Raw genomic sequence first — 13,776 nt, forward strand, 5'->3', positions numbered from 1 at the left:
GCTAACAGAGAGGCGTAGACTGCCTTAAGATTTCGCATTTAAACTTGCGGCGGTAAATACACCCTATTGACACTTAATTATTAGGCGAAGCTTATCGCGAAGTAATTGGTCGCCCCAAAAAATGCTGACGCCGCATTTAAAGCAAGCATTATAAATGTGTCGCCGATATTCTGCCTTGAACATCCCTACTCGAAATGCTTCCCTCCGTTAATTGTACGGTGGGTGAAACTTTATTCACGGCCTTACCTCTTTGTGTATTACCGCGACAATACGATGAAATACGATTTGGAGAATATTTGCTATTTGCACCTGTTCTGTATGTTACTCCAATCCAACATATCTACACACAATTATAAGTTGTGTATAATAATATAATAACTTATGGCTTTGAAGCGAAGGGGGTTCAAATATGGCGTAGATTTTGGCAAATGATCGAAACATACATTTGATCAATAAAAATTTACGTAGATAATGCTTACGGCCATGTTATTACATTTTGGTCAGCTAGCATGTTTAAAAAGTCAATATTTTCATTCTCTCTAAATGATTTAACGTCTATGGTTTGCTATACTTTTTCCAACTTTTACTGTGTAAATTTTTACCATGCCTTGGTCTGAGCAATCACTATTGAAACAGAGTTTAAATCTGTAGTTTTTAGCAATATGCAAACACGTTTATGTGCCTAATAAGCCACGTTTTATATTGAAAGTTTTGCCAATTTAAATCCAATAAACGCAAGATTTATTTATTTATGACGCCATGTTATGACGTAGCTTTGTAACGTCGTCGTTAAGAATGCGTTAAACTTAAGCTTTTTGTTGTTGCGGCCCTTGTATAATTATATTTGCTTAGACCTGGTGTTGATATGTTTGAATGGTTCAACAATTACAACATGTGCTAACAGAGATGTGTACACTGCCTGTAGGATTCGCATTTAAATTTGCGGTGGTAAAATATTTTGTGTTGTAAGAGCAATAGGTTTTTTTACTTAGAGAGGCCTCTTTATGAAAGGCAAGTCGCATGTGCATAGTTTTACTAGGCAAGCCACTTCCAACACAAATGTTGCACGCGCGGGACAATAGGGCGCAGCAGGGATGCCAGCAGCCGCCTCGTCGCGACGCGAGCTGGACAAAGCAAGCGAATATGAACGAATTCTGTATGAAAGTTTTTCTGCTGCTAGATGGCTGTCGTTAGCTACAAAGTGCTAAAACGCAATATTTCAGGTTTTTACCCCCCAAGCAAAGGCCCCTGGGAGTGCAGCCTCATAAACTTTTACAAAGCACCTACATACCACTCTACGCCATGTCTGAAAATTTGAAGGTTCTACGATGTCTACTTTTTCTATAAAGCTTCGGACAAAAATCGGTCTGAAACAAACCATAGGAAACCATAGGAAACCAAAAAAGAATAACGGCAAAAACAAGATATGTCCCGAAAATAAATTTTCGGCCCATATAATAACGGCAAAAACAAGATATGTCCCGAAAATAAATTTTCGGCCCATATAATAACGGCAGAAACAAGTTATGTCCCGAAAATAAATTTTCGGCCCATATAATAAGACCAAAATAGGACTAATACCCCAGGGACGTGCGGTCAGGGGAGGCAGGTGAGGCACTGCCAACATCTGGCAAAGCATAACTTATGTTAAAGAGATGTGATCACATAATATATATTATTTACTAATGTATAGTGTACACATTGCATGTTTTTGGGTGCTTTAATTTGTATGAATTCCTGTAGTCCATACTCCTTCGCCCGCATATTTTACGTTTCTACCTAAATTGTGCTTTATTTTTTCCAACTTCTGTTGCGTTATTCACATCAAGCGTTCAAAATCACACGAAGAGAGGCAGTGCCAAGCTGTGCCTCTCTTCAGATCACAAAAGTTCTATGTACTGCATTATGCGTGCCTTTTTCTTTCCCAATTCTCTCGGAAAATATATTGAACGATTTAGATTTGAGGCATATGTGAAAAACCTTTCTACATTGATTTCTTGCTTATGAAATTTAACTAAAATGGAGGAAAATTTACACTTTCAATCAATCTAAAGTAAAAATAACACGCAACTTTCAAAGAGATTGGTACAAAAAGGAGTGGATGTGTGAACCGTCATAGGCTCAGCCAGGGGGCCACAGAGGCCATAACCCCATAAAAATTTATAAATATTGTACTCTTAATATTATTTGTTGTGTAGCATTAAGCAGTACCACAAAAGTCGATCACAGGCATGCCAGAGCTTCAATTATCATGCACTGTTACGCAATAAAAGATTTAGTTATTATTAAATTCGCTATACGTATTGATGTAGTTTTTAGGTTACTAACTTTTTAGTCATTTTATTTTTGCTCTCTGAATGGTTTTTGAGTATGGCGCTAAAACTCAGTAAGTTGCTGCTCGAAACGGTTGGCAAGCGTATTTATTTGTGTTCGATACGCAGTTACAGTGACAAAAGTTTAAACTTTACCCAGCCCCCCACCTCCCTACATTTTTTGCTGGCTACGCTACCGGTGGTGGCTGTGCTTTAAAAAAATCGCCTTTTCTACTTTCTCTGTTTGTTGTTTTCATTTTTCTAATAAACGTGAAAGCATGCCGCTAATTTTTTTTATATTAGTACGATACCGTTTTTGTGATTGTTAAAGAAAAGCGTGGCTTGAAAAAATTAGTGCCTCACCACCGCACGTCACTGCTAAATACCTAATACTCGTAATAACGTTTAAATCAAAATAAGACCTCTAAATTCGTCCGAATGGGGCCTAAAGGCCTTTTTGACAAACTCCAACTGCAAATTGAAAAGACGGAATAGCATATGGTGGATATTTTCCAGCAATGGTTTGTGGGTGGATGAGATATATGACACCCCTATGAGGGGATAGTTGAAAATCCACTTAATTTAGTTGCGTACATGGGTGAAATAAGGTTATTTTTAACCGACTCCGCAGGCTTCTTTATAGATAATAAAATTAGGAGCCTGATGATAACAACTGCCAGCAAAAAAACAAAATATCCAAACAAAGTTAGCAGTCGCCGCGTTTTGAAAAGGTTTACGAGTGCGCCCTAGGGTGAAAAAGGTTGAGAAACACTGGTCTAGTGTTTTGTAAGGTTTTCACCACCCAAATTAGGCGTTACCGGGTAGTGGTCGAAGACGCACGTTAGTTAGCGATTTGGTTGACGAGAAGAGGTTCAAGTCGACTTAACTAGGCTCACTTAACCTAGCAAGGTGTGTTCATAATGCCGCCGGACCTGATCAACCATTATAGTTTTAGTTGCTCTTCGAAAAAACGAAGGAGACGGTGGCGCGCATAAATTTGACCTAATCATCCATTCGGTTTCATATCGATCCCCACCCACCATAGACGGCCATACTTATTTTTTTAAAGTTAGTGATGCTTTAAAATCGTATTAATTACGAAACTTTCGAAACGTCATATTATTTAACAGGTGGAATTTTGCTACTTTTTGTTTGCATCGGGTATATCGATATAACGTTTCGTTGTTTCAGTTTGTCAAACTTTTTTTGTTGTTTTTGGCTTCGTGTTTCTTATTGTTATCGTTAGAATCCTCTGTACAACTTTGCAACTGATTTTTCGTGTTTTGGTTGAAGTTTTCATTCTAATTTCCAGCCAACTGACGGGATATTATTTCTCTGGTGCGGCAAATATTATTTTTTTCTGAGGGCTTAGCAATTTGCTAAACGAAAAATCAGCTTTGCGAAAGATTTGAAGTCAACAAAGCGCGAAAACACATATTTAAAAACAACGGCAATCGAGGTCGCGACTGTTCATCTCGCCTCTAGTGGTGGAAACCATCCCATTACTGCACAATGTCTAGTTAGCTCTGTCCAATTTAGCTAAAACATAAATATATATTGTTATGATAGATTCTGGAAGCGTATCCCTCAAATCTGATTTGTCTAGCATCTAAAGAACTTGATAAATAGTATATGCTTTCCACACGTTACTTGGGAAGAAGTGCCCTTTCTTTTTGGTGATAGTCAAAGACATTTCCTTAAGTCATAACAAACAAAAGAACACAACGGTTTACGCGACAAAATTCGACAAACCTGTCAAAATAAAGCAATAATGATTTTTACATAAGTTAGTTTTATTGTTAATGAAAAATGCATACATACACACATGTGTTTTAACCCTTCTGTCATTTTTTCCCAGCGAAAACGGCTTACATATCTTTAGTACACCGTTGATTATAAAGTTTAGTTGACATAATTTGGCAAAAACATTTTTTTACGCAATCACCTAAAGAAGCATGGACATCGTATGTTTTAGAACCCCTGGGCCTAATGCGATCTAATGAAGTTGCGATACAGTTAATAAATGTCGTTGAATATCTCTCAAAACTATTTTTTTTGGATAAATTCTTTTTTAAATTTTGTTAAACGATTTATATGCATTTTTAATGGATTTTGACTTAACGTGTAAATAACTTCATTCCACAAGGTTCAGACTAGTTGGTCAAAAAAATAGCAATCAAAGTCCCCGTAAGTGAAAACTACTTTACATGTTTTTTTCCACAAATGTCTTGGCCTTTTCCATCTCTCGTACGAGTCGAACGGTGGCACGTCACTAGATGCGTCCTTCATTAAATTGGACTGGTAAATTAGTGTTTGGGTCGATCAAGTAATAATAACCTTCAGATAGGAATCGGATATAAGGAGTCTTGGGGACCTGAAACTAGTTTACTGTTATTGTGTTTTGAAATACCCCAACTGCAAATAACTCTTTACACAGTCTTCCGGCATATATTTACACAAAATACGTAAATTATTACTTCGAATCTTTGATAAAATACCCCAACCATAGTTGCCATTCTAGATTATTTTAATCTAGATGTAGGATTATACAATCTAGATGTTAGAAGATGTTTTTTTAGATTATTATAAAAAAATATTGTATAATCTAAATTAGTGACAGATTCGCTATTGACGATAAATATTTCAGTAATTTCAAAAGTTTTTTTTTTCATAAAATCGAAATTTCAGTAACTCGTCATGTTCAGTAAAATGTTTTATAAAGCAGAAGTCTTAAATCTAAAGCATCAAGCAAGTCCCTTTATGCAACTTTATACGGCATTAAGCTTTTAATGTTGATTTTTTGTCCAAAAGTATTGAATATTTTTCAAAAATCATTTTGAGTTATTTTTTTGGGAAATCTAGATGATTACTGTGAGAGAAAAATGGCAACTATGACCCCAACCATGTACACTTTAACAGTAACGCAGTAAATAATAACTTGTTTGTAGGCATAAACTGACTAGTAAAAAAATAACCGGATCCTAGCATTAATTTACCTGGCAAATATAGCATTGTAAAAAAACAATGGAAATCAAGAAGACAGTGTTTATTATATTAAGTTTACTCACGTCGGATGCTTCTGCGGCCTTGGCGTGTCCACTGTCCCTCGCCATACAGTCGTCGCCTCGTGCCGTAGTCCAGATCATATTAGGCTTGACATCATTCCTAAGAACAGAAATAGAAACTAAAACGAAAAAAGATAAAAGTTACGGCGATAATATAGCAGGTACTTACTGGGCGAGCGAATGTACGAAGGTGTAGTATAAGCGAACAGTTTTGTTATTCGGCTTTACGTAAGCTTACATGCAATACGGGTATTGTAATGGGTGGGTGGGCATTATACTTATGTGACTGGAGTGGATATATATAATAGTCTGCGATTTATTAGTTCACTATTATATCGTTAACAATTACAGTTGAGTAATAAGTTTGTTATGGGGTTGGGTTGTTCGGTGTCGTCATTTCTTCTTCTTTTACGGCTTCTTTTTTATGTGGTATTTTGCTTTTGTTTTTTGGTTTTTTCTTGGATGGTAATTTTCATCAGCAGACATCTCGGGATTTGTTGTAGAGTTTGGATTGGTGAAGACGGACGAGAGTACTCTGTTACGGACAAAATAACAATATTTATATAAGTTTTCTATGTTTCTCTGTCAAGTGCAACCATGCATTACGGTATGATTCCTTTGTGTATTTCGGCTTTGTTTTCGCACCCCTTTTTAGTGGTGCAGTCTTCGTATGGCAGTTATCTGTTGGAATCGGCTAAGTTTAGTTGTTTATATGCTCGTTAATGTAAGATAATTGCAATTTAGTTAATGTCTAGTTATGTAAAGTGTTTTGGTAACATTTTGTTTGTTGTTATTCTTTAAATGTTTAGACGATTAAACCAACACCGTAATGCTAAACACCTAGGTACTGTGAACTTCAGAAATCTCAATGTGTCCTCTACTGTATAACCCCAACATGTTCTGTATGATGTAAAGCCTTTCTATGTCATGATTTGGAATGAACCCTCTTTGGATACGAACTGTATTTGTTTATCCGTTGCCGAATTCGTGCACCGTTCTTTCACCTTCATCGCCATAATATAACACTGAAAACCACAGTTTGTGCAGTTAGAGGACAGTTGTGAATTTCTGACTCATCGTGCCCGATGACGTCACCTACGACAAAGGCAAAAGCCTAGGTTTGCTAACTTGTAAGCCTATGCGTGACAGTCCTAAAATTTTGGACGTCACATCATTTCTGAAGAAACCAGACCCCTGTTTACCAATAAACAAAGGGTCTGAAACTTGTTGTGTAGCATTTATTGTGTTGTAAAAACAATGCCTGGATCAAATTCTAGTCTATCCTCTGGGGAGGCAAGACTGGCATGCAGTTCTCATCGTTCTAGAGGAGCAAGTCTAGAATCTAGATCTTCACATCACTCGCGCCATAGTGTAAAATCTTTCAGCTCGTCGTCAATGTCCAGCAGAAGCACCTCGAATTCAGTGAGGGAGCTGCGACGCGCTCAGCTGCAACAGATGCATGCTGAGGCAGAGAGAGGCACAGTTAATTATTGAAGCATCAGCTGATGATGTCAATGATGCAGTGATGAAAGCCGAAGAAATTAAACGTAAGGCCAAGGAAGAGGAGGAGGCACTGAGAGTTATGCTTGAAGAAGAAAAGGCAGAAGTTGCCCGCAAAGGACGTGAAGAAGAGGCCAGAAGAAGACGAGAAGAGGAGGAATATGCTCGCAAAATACGAGAAGAAGAGGCAAGAAGAAGGCAGGAGGAAGATGCAAATGCTAAGGTAAAGGTGCTCAAAATGAAAATGGAGCAGGCAGCATCCCGAAGGAAAAGGGAAGAGGAAAGGGCTGAGGCAATGTTGGCCAAGGCAAAATTGGTTCATCGGAAAAAATCTTACAAAGCACAGTTCAAGATGCAGCGTAAAAGGCATGAGGTTGACCTGGTCGCATTCGAGGCTGAACCGGTGGGATCCTGTGATTCTAGTCATGAATACAGGTTGAATCTGTCCCCACTAAATCAGATAGATGCTTCCAGGATGGGAAGTTCTGCTCACTTACAGCAGGCTGCCCGTGACCTGGCCCCGATGGACTATATGATGCCTGGTGAAAGGCAGACCACTCCTGCTTTCACCCCCTTGTTGCTGCCAGAATCAGCAATTGTACCGCAGCCTAAGTACCCTGTTGCCCATCAAAAATCACCAAAAAATGTATCTGCCAATCCAATCTTGCCTGTTCCTTCACAGGCGCAACCTATGTGCCAACAAACTGACACGATGCAGGGGGCTTTCAGTCCTTCAATGGGGCCGGTCTCCTGCCACAAACCTTCTCTCTCACACGAGAGCTTCGCCAAAGATGACATTGACTATGGAAAGGCCATTGTGGATTTGGTGAAGAGTACTAAAACCATGCTGCATGAATTTACTTTGCCCAAAAGAGAGCTACCAAAGTTCTTTGGGGATCCAATGCAATACCACAACTTTATGAAGCGATTTGATGAGACTATCACAAAGCATTTTCCTGATTCTGCTGTACAACTTCAGTACTTGGTGGACATGTGCCAAGGAAAGGCATATGACGTTGTCAGTGGGTGTTGTGCCCAGAGCCCATCTGCATTGGGTCTGGCTACTGCTCGTGAGTTATTAAAGGATAACTTTGGGCGCACAGATTTAGTTGTAAATGCACATGTTAAACAACTGACGAATGGTCCTGCAATCAAGGTCGGAGACAAAGACGGTCTTCGTTCACTAGCCTCACGCATGACAAATGCTCTTATGATTTTTCAATCTTTGGGCTGTGAGTCTCAGTTAGACTACCCCCAATTCTTAGTTCAAATATTTCAACGATTGCCCGAGTACATGCAGTATAAATTTGCTTCTAAAGCCAGTTCACTTTACCAGAAGACTGGCAGTGTGACATTCGGCGACCTAACTGCATACATTTCCAAAAAGGTCAAAGAATCTAACAACATTTTCGCTGATTCGTTGACTTCCGTTGAAGATAGGGAAACAAAGGACGAGCCACAGAAGAAGAGCAAACATCTTGTGTTTTCAACACAAACCAATCCAAGCTCACCAAAACGAGTCCATGCTGAAAAATCTAGACCTCCAGAACGGTCTAGGAAGAAGGATCCTCCACCCTGCGTGGTTTGCGCCAAACCGCATCCGTTATGGGTGTGTGATGAGTGTTCCAGAAGAAGGAACGGCTTGACCGCTGGACTGCGGTTAAAATTAACAACTTATGCTTCAACTGCCTTTCTCGAGGCCACAAAGCAGATAAATGTGTCTGCTCAACAAAATGTAAATCCTGTGGAAAATCACATCATACCCTTCTACATAGTGATGAACAACAAAGGAAAGAAAAAACCTTTACGCCAACTGAGGTAAAGGAGGAATCTGACAGTCCTACAGAAGAATGTCATTCATATCTTGCTGTGACTACACCCAATGTTGGTAGGAACAGAGTTAGACTCAAGGTGGTACCAGTCCAAGTGTGGGAAAACGACCCGAATCAAGTAGTGGAGACATACGCATTACTGGATGAGGGTTCGGACACTACTTTCTGTACATTGGGTCTAAAGCAAAGACTTCAGCTACCAGAAGACTCGCTGGCATAAGTGGCAGTAGGGATCTGCAAGGATATGAAGTTGGGCTGTCTCTGAAAGGGATTCAGGAGACTGATTCAATCCATATTGAGGATGCCTTTACTGTGAATAGTCTACCTAAACTAAAGGAGAGTATACATACCTACAATGGAAGATGTGCAGCGTCATTTGCACCTAAAGGGACTTACCTTTCAAAAGTTGCCCAAAGCAGAAGTGGGTATTCTCATTGGGGCCGGTGCACAAGAAGCCCATTCCATTCGGGAAATGCGGTATGGAAAACCAAGTCAGCCAACAGCCATTCAAACTGGACTTGGACGGACCCTAGTTGGCACTGATGCGCCAGAGGACAGCTGTGGTAAACGGTTTACCACAGATGACATGTGCCCAAACGGCATTTCTATGTTCATTGAGGACAAAAGGGAAATCTCTATGATGAATTCAACTGTAAAAAAGGAAGACAAACAGCTTGCGTTACCATGTGAAGGTAAGGATGACAAGCTGTCTTTGGATTGTGGAAAATCGAAAAAACACCTTCTTGATAAACAGAGGCAATTTGATATGGGTTGGTCGCTGTTTCAGAAGTACATTGAGAAGACCAGTCATCACCTAGAAATGGGAAAACCAAGGAAAGTACTTGGTCGGGGAAAGCCACAAGCGAAGAAGGCTCGCCATTGCATTAATCACAAGTTTGCGATTGGGTTTGACAGGACTGCCAAGCATTCTGGCAAATCTGAGGTTTTTACGGAACCAGGTGGTAGTGACGCTCTGACATTTCTGCAAAGAAGAGGGTCTACACCATTAAACCCAAGTTCACTAACAAAAGAAACTTCATTCAAGCTAACCACGAGTTACATGAAAGAAAGAAAGTACACAAGACAGATGATGACAAGAAATTCTGGCGTGCAGTACGATGGCTTAGTGACCAGTTTTGGAAAAGCTGGTTAAAGGAATATTTGCCACTTTTGCAAAAAAGGTGGTTGGAACCGATGAACAACTTCAAAGTCGGAGATGTTGTGTTGGTAATCAATACTAACACAAAGAGAAGAGCATGGCCCATAGGACGGGTTAAGCAGGTCATTCCTGATCAGGATGGAGTTGTACGGAGGGTTCGAGTCCGAACACAAGGCTCAACCTTGAGCAGGGACATTCGAAGGCTGTGCTTGCTGGAACGTGGCTAAGTTTTTATTTTCGTTGCATGCTGTTTCTATTTGTAAGCTGCTCATTCTTTTCATTTCATTATCATATCCCTCTACATATGTCATTTTTGCAAACCTGTTGCCACCTATGTGAACCTTCATCTTGCTGTACTTTTTACTTTACATGCCTGTGTTGTGAAGTTGTGTTATTTTTTAAATGCCAACATTCCGAATACCTTTCATACTTCATATGGTTGCCCACTACCCATTGTGTTGCCTGAATGTTCATTACAAGTATTATGGAGTTGCTTAAGGTAAGCCTACTGTGTGTTTCTATCAACATTTCAGTTTACTCATTGTGTTTCTTAAAATGTGATTTTCAAGTATTGTGAAAATGGATTCTTACTAGTCCTTTATGCTTACCTTTACCTCCTAATTTTCTTCATTTTGGTGATCCTAATGTATGTTTTCATTTATTTTGAACGTGCTTTATTCTAGCCTTTACACGCCATTTTGTCATCTTCAAATTGCCTTGCCTAAACTTGTCATTGCTGTTTACCTCCTAGAACAAATATTGGCGCAAATTTGTAGTTTTATATGAAGTATTTGAACTGTGCATTTTATGAAACTCCTGTCAGTGTCTTGTTGTATAACATTTGTGCCCTTGTTTCTTTTTCAGTCCAAGATTGCAATGTTCATTGTTAGTTTTATTGAGAAACTTGTAATCAAATTTTGGCTTCACAGCTGTTTCTTTTAAACCAAACATTTGTGTTTGCGTACCATTTGTTCTTTTGTCCGTCTTTGTTTTGAAAAATGTTTTCCATGCTTTCTGACATTTTTGGGGCCGGAATGTTACGGACAAAATAACAATAAGTTTTCTATGTTTCTCTGTCAAGTGCAACCATGCATTACGGTATGATTCCTTTGTGTATTTCGGCTTTGTTTTCGCACCCCTTTTTAGTGCAGTCTTTGTTCACTTTCTGTTGCAGTCTTCGTATGGCAGTTATCTGTTGGAATCGGCTAAGTTTAGTTGTTTATATGCTCGTTAATGTAAGATAATTGCAATTTAGTTAATGTCTAGTTATGTAAAGTGTTTTGGTAACATTTTGTTTGTTGTTATTCTTTAAATGTTTAGACGATTAAACCAACACCGTAATGCTAAACACCTAGAGGTACTGTGAACTTCAGAAATCTCAATGTGTCCTCTTCTGTATGATGTAAAGCCTTTCTATGTCATGATTTGGAATGAACCCTCTTTGGATACGAACTGTATTTGTTTATCCGTTGCCGAATTCGTGCACCGTTCTTTCACCTTCATCGCCATAATATAACACTGAAAACCACAGTTTGTGCAGTTAGAGGACAGTTGTGAATTTCTGACTCATCGTGCCCGATGACGTCACCTACGACAAAGGCAAAAGCCTAGGTTTGCTAACTTGTAAGCCTATGCGTGACAGTCCTAAAATTTTGGACGTCACATACTCGTCACTAGAAGGAGAGGGAGGGGGGAGGATGGTGCGCGGTCGGGTTCCGATGTGATGGTCGAAGGGGACGGGGAGTCAGGTGGGTCAGACAGAGGTCATTCTCTCGTTCCGGGTTCAATGGTATGTTTTTTCGATGATCCGTGGATGTTGATGGAGAAGTGTTGTTGTCTTGAAGATTCTGTGGTGCCGGTGGGGGTTGTGTTCTGTTCCGTTTATGTTTCCTGAATCCATTTTCAGTGATTAAGTTTTCTGCTATTTCAATGATTTGGTCTGAAGTGCGGTCGGGAGTTGTCTGCCTCCTTCCAGATTTTCCGGTTCCACCGTCTTTCAGTGCCATCATATTAGCAGCACCTATCAATGTAATCAATGCGCCATTCTTTCTCTTCCTTTGTGGCGCTCTTTCTTACCAACGTTCTTATCGTATACCACACAACAGCTTTGATCTTAAGTTCTGGGCGGCCGCCCGCGGCGGTACATCCTTTTACTTAGATCGGCAACAAAAGTCCGCCAATTTATGGTCCTCCTTTATTTCGGGCCGGTCACGAACGACATCCCATCTCATTCGTTAACAGTAGGTCCGGTTTGAGCATCGTGCTTCCCGTTAGTATGGACGGGGACCGATTTGTAGCCGCTGTTTAGGGCCTCTCTCGCTACACTACTAACTTCAGTACACTGTCATGCCGCGCGATTCTTTGGCTGTGAAAGCATGTGGGCCGATCCCCGCACATTTACTCCGCTGGTCCCCCTCCAACGGCTCGCTCTCACTGGTGGGTTACACCAGGTTCCCGCGCAGCCTGTACAGCGCCAATAAAGTTAGCTCCGGAGAGCTTCACATATCACTGTCTGAAACTGCAATAATGTTAAAGACTGAAAAAAGTACACTGTCTCTGTGGTTATTCATTTATAACATTGCCTTTATAAGTGTAATGTCTAATTATGGTCTCCTATGGTCCACTGCCATGGCACAGCACCAACTGTGTTAAAAAGTGCTGACACAGTTCATCCCTAATAAATCTTGCTTCTCTAGCATAGAAGTTCGATCCGATAATTGTGACAGAACCAGGAATGCACTCTCCAGACTCATCTGGGATGTCACCAAAATTACTGGATGGTTACTGCAAATAATTATGAAGTGCAATACTTGCTTGGACTGCCATATTTCTGCAAGCTCAGGTTTACAATTTATTAAATTGTAAAAAATCTGCCATCTTACAGCTAAAATACCAAATGCATTTTCCACTACTCTGCGGGCCCTACTTAAAGTCTCTATAATTGAATATATTTTTTTCCTTTGTTAGAAATCTTCCAGGATTCTTTGTCCTATTTAAGAATTGAAAAGAAAACCTCCATCGCTATGACGACCAGAGTCCCCAATGTCAACCAAAATAAATCTGTAGTGTGTGCATCATCACACACAGCCAACAAGACAATTGAAAAATAACCCTTATAATTAAAATACTCTGATCCACTATGTGGTGGACATTTTATTCGAATATGCTTTCCATCAATTGCACCACAATACAATTTGGAAAGTTCCAAAGAGTTTCAAATTCAGAAGCAATTTTGATCCACTCTTTCTGGTTTGGTGGTTTTAAAACTTGTCTGCCAAGGACATTCCAAAGTGCTGAAAGGGTTTCTCTAAGGATTTTCCCAATAGTTCAATGACCTACTCTAAAAGAGTATGACAACTGCTTTTGGGAAGATCCCGTTGCCAGATACCTGATGAATTTATATTATTTAGTTTTTAATTGTTTGATGTCATACCTGATAGTCAATACAAGCCTCTGTTTGGGAGTTACTGGTTTTCGATTCCAAAATATAATTAAATTGATCAGGGTTCATTCGCATATATTGCCTAAATTTTTCTGGATTTTTTTTCGCAAGTAGTTTGTCCACAAGAAGAAATTCTGATTGACTATCTCATCGGCCCAGAATTCTCTGCTTACAAAAAAACTGTTTTTTTGTGAAAAACGATAAACTTTATTTACTCAACATACCTGGCTTCGTTTGTTTTCATGAGACTACACAAACAAGCTGCTTCTAGTTGAACCAACACAACTTTTTCACGCAATAATTGCATTTGCGATTGATAGGATAAAGACATTTTTTATGTAAAATATAAAGGTGTGTTTACTTTTTTATAAATGTATGACTATTAATCAGTTGTTGACAATACAAGTTGTAAATACTTTTTACCCTGTTTGTTGGTCCTGTGCTATTATTATGCTTGGTTAAAACT

General features: G+C 39.4%; 1 pseudogene; it reads left to right on the forward strand.

Moving 5' to 3' along the window:
• Positions 1-6,634: 6,634 nt before the first annotated feature.
• Positions 6,635-8,699, forward strand: LOC146141684 (uncharacterized; annotated as a pseudogene).
• Positions 8,700-13,776: the final 5,077 nt, after the last annotated feature.

Source organism: Ascidiella aspersa, chromosome 5 (assembly GCF_963924565.1).
Source record: "Ascidiella aspersa chromosome 5, kaAscAspe10.2, whole genome shotgun sequence".
NCBI lineage: Eukaryota > Metazoa > Chordata > Ascidiacea > Phlebobranchia > Ascidiidae > Ascidiella > Ascidiella aspersa.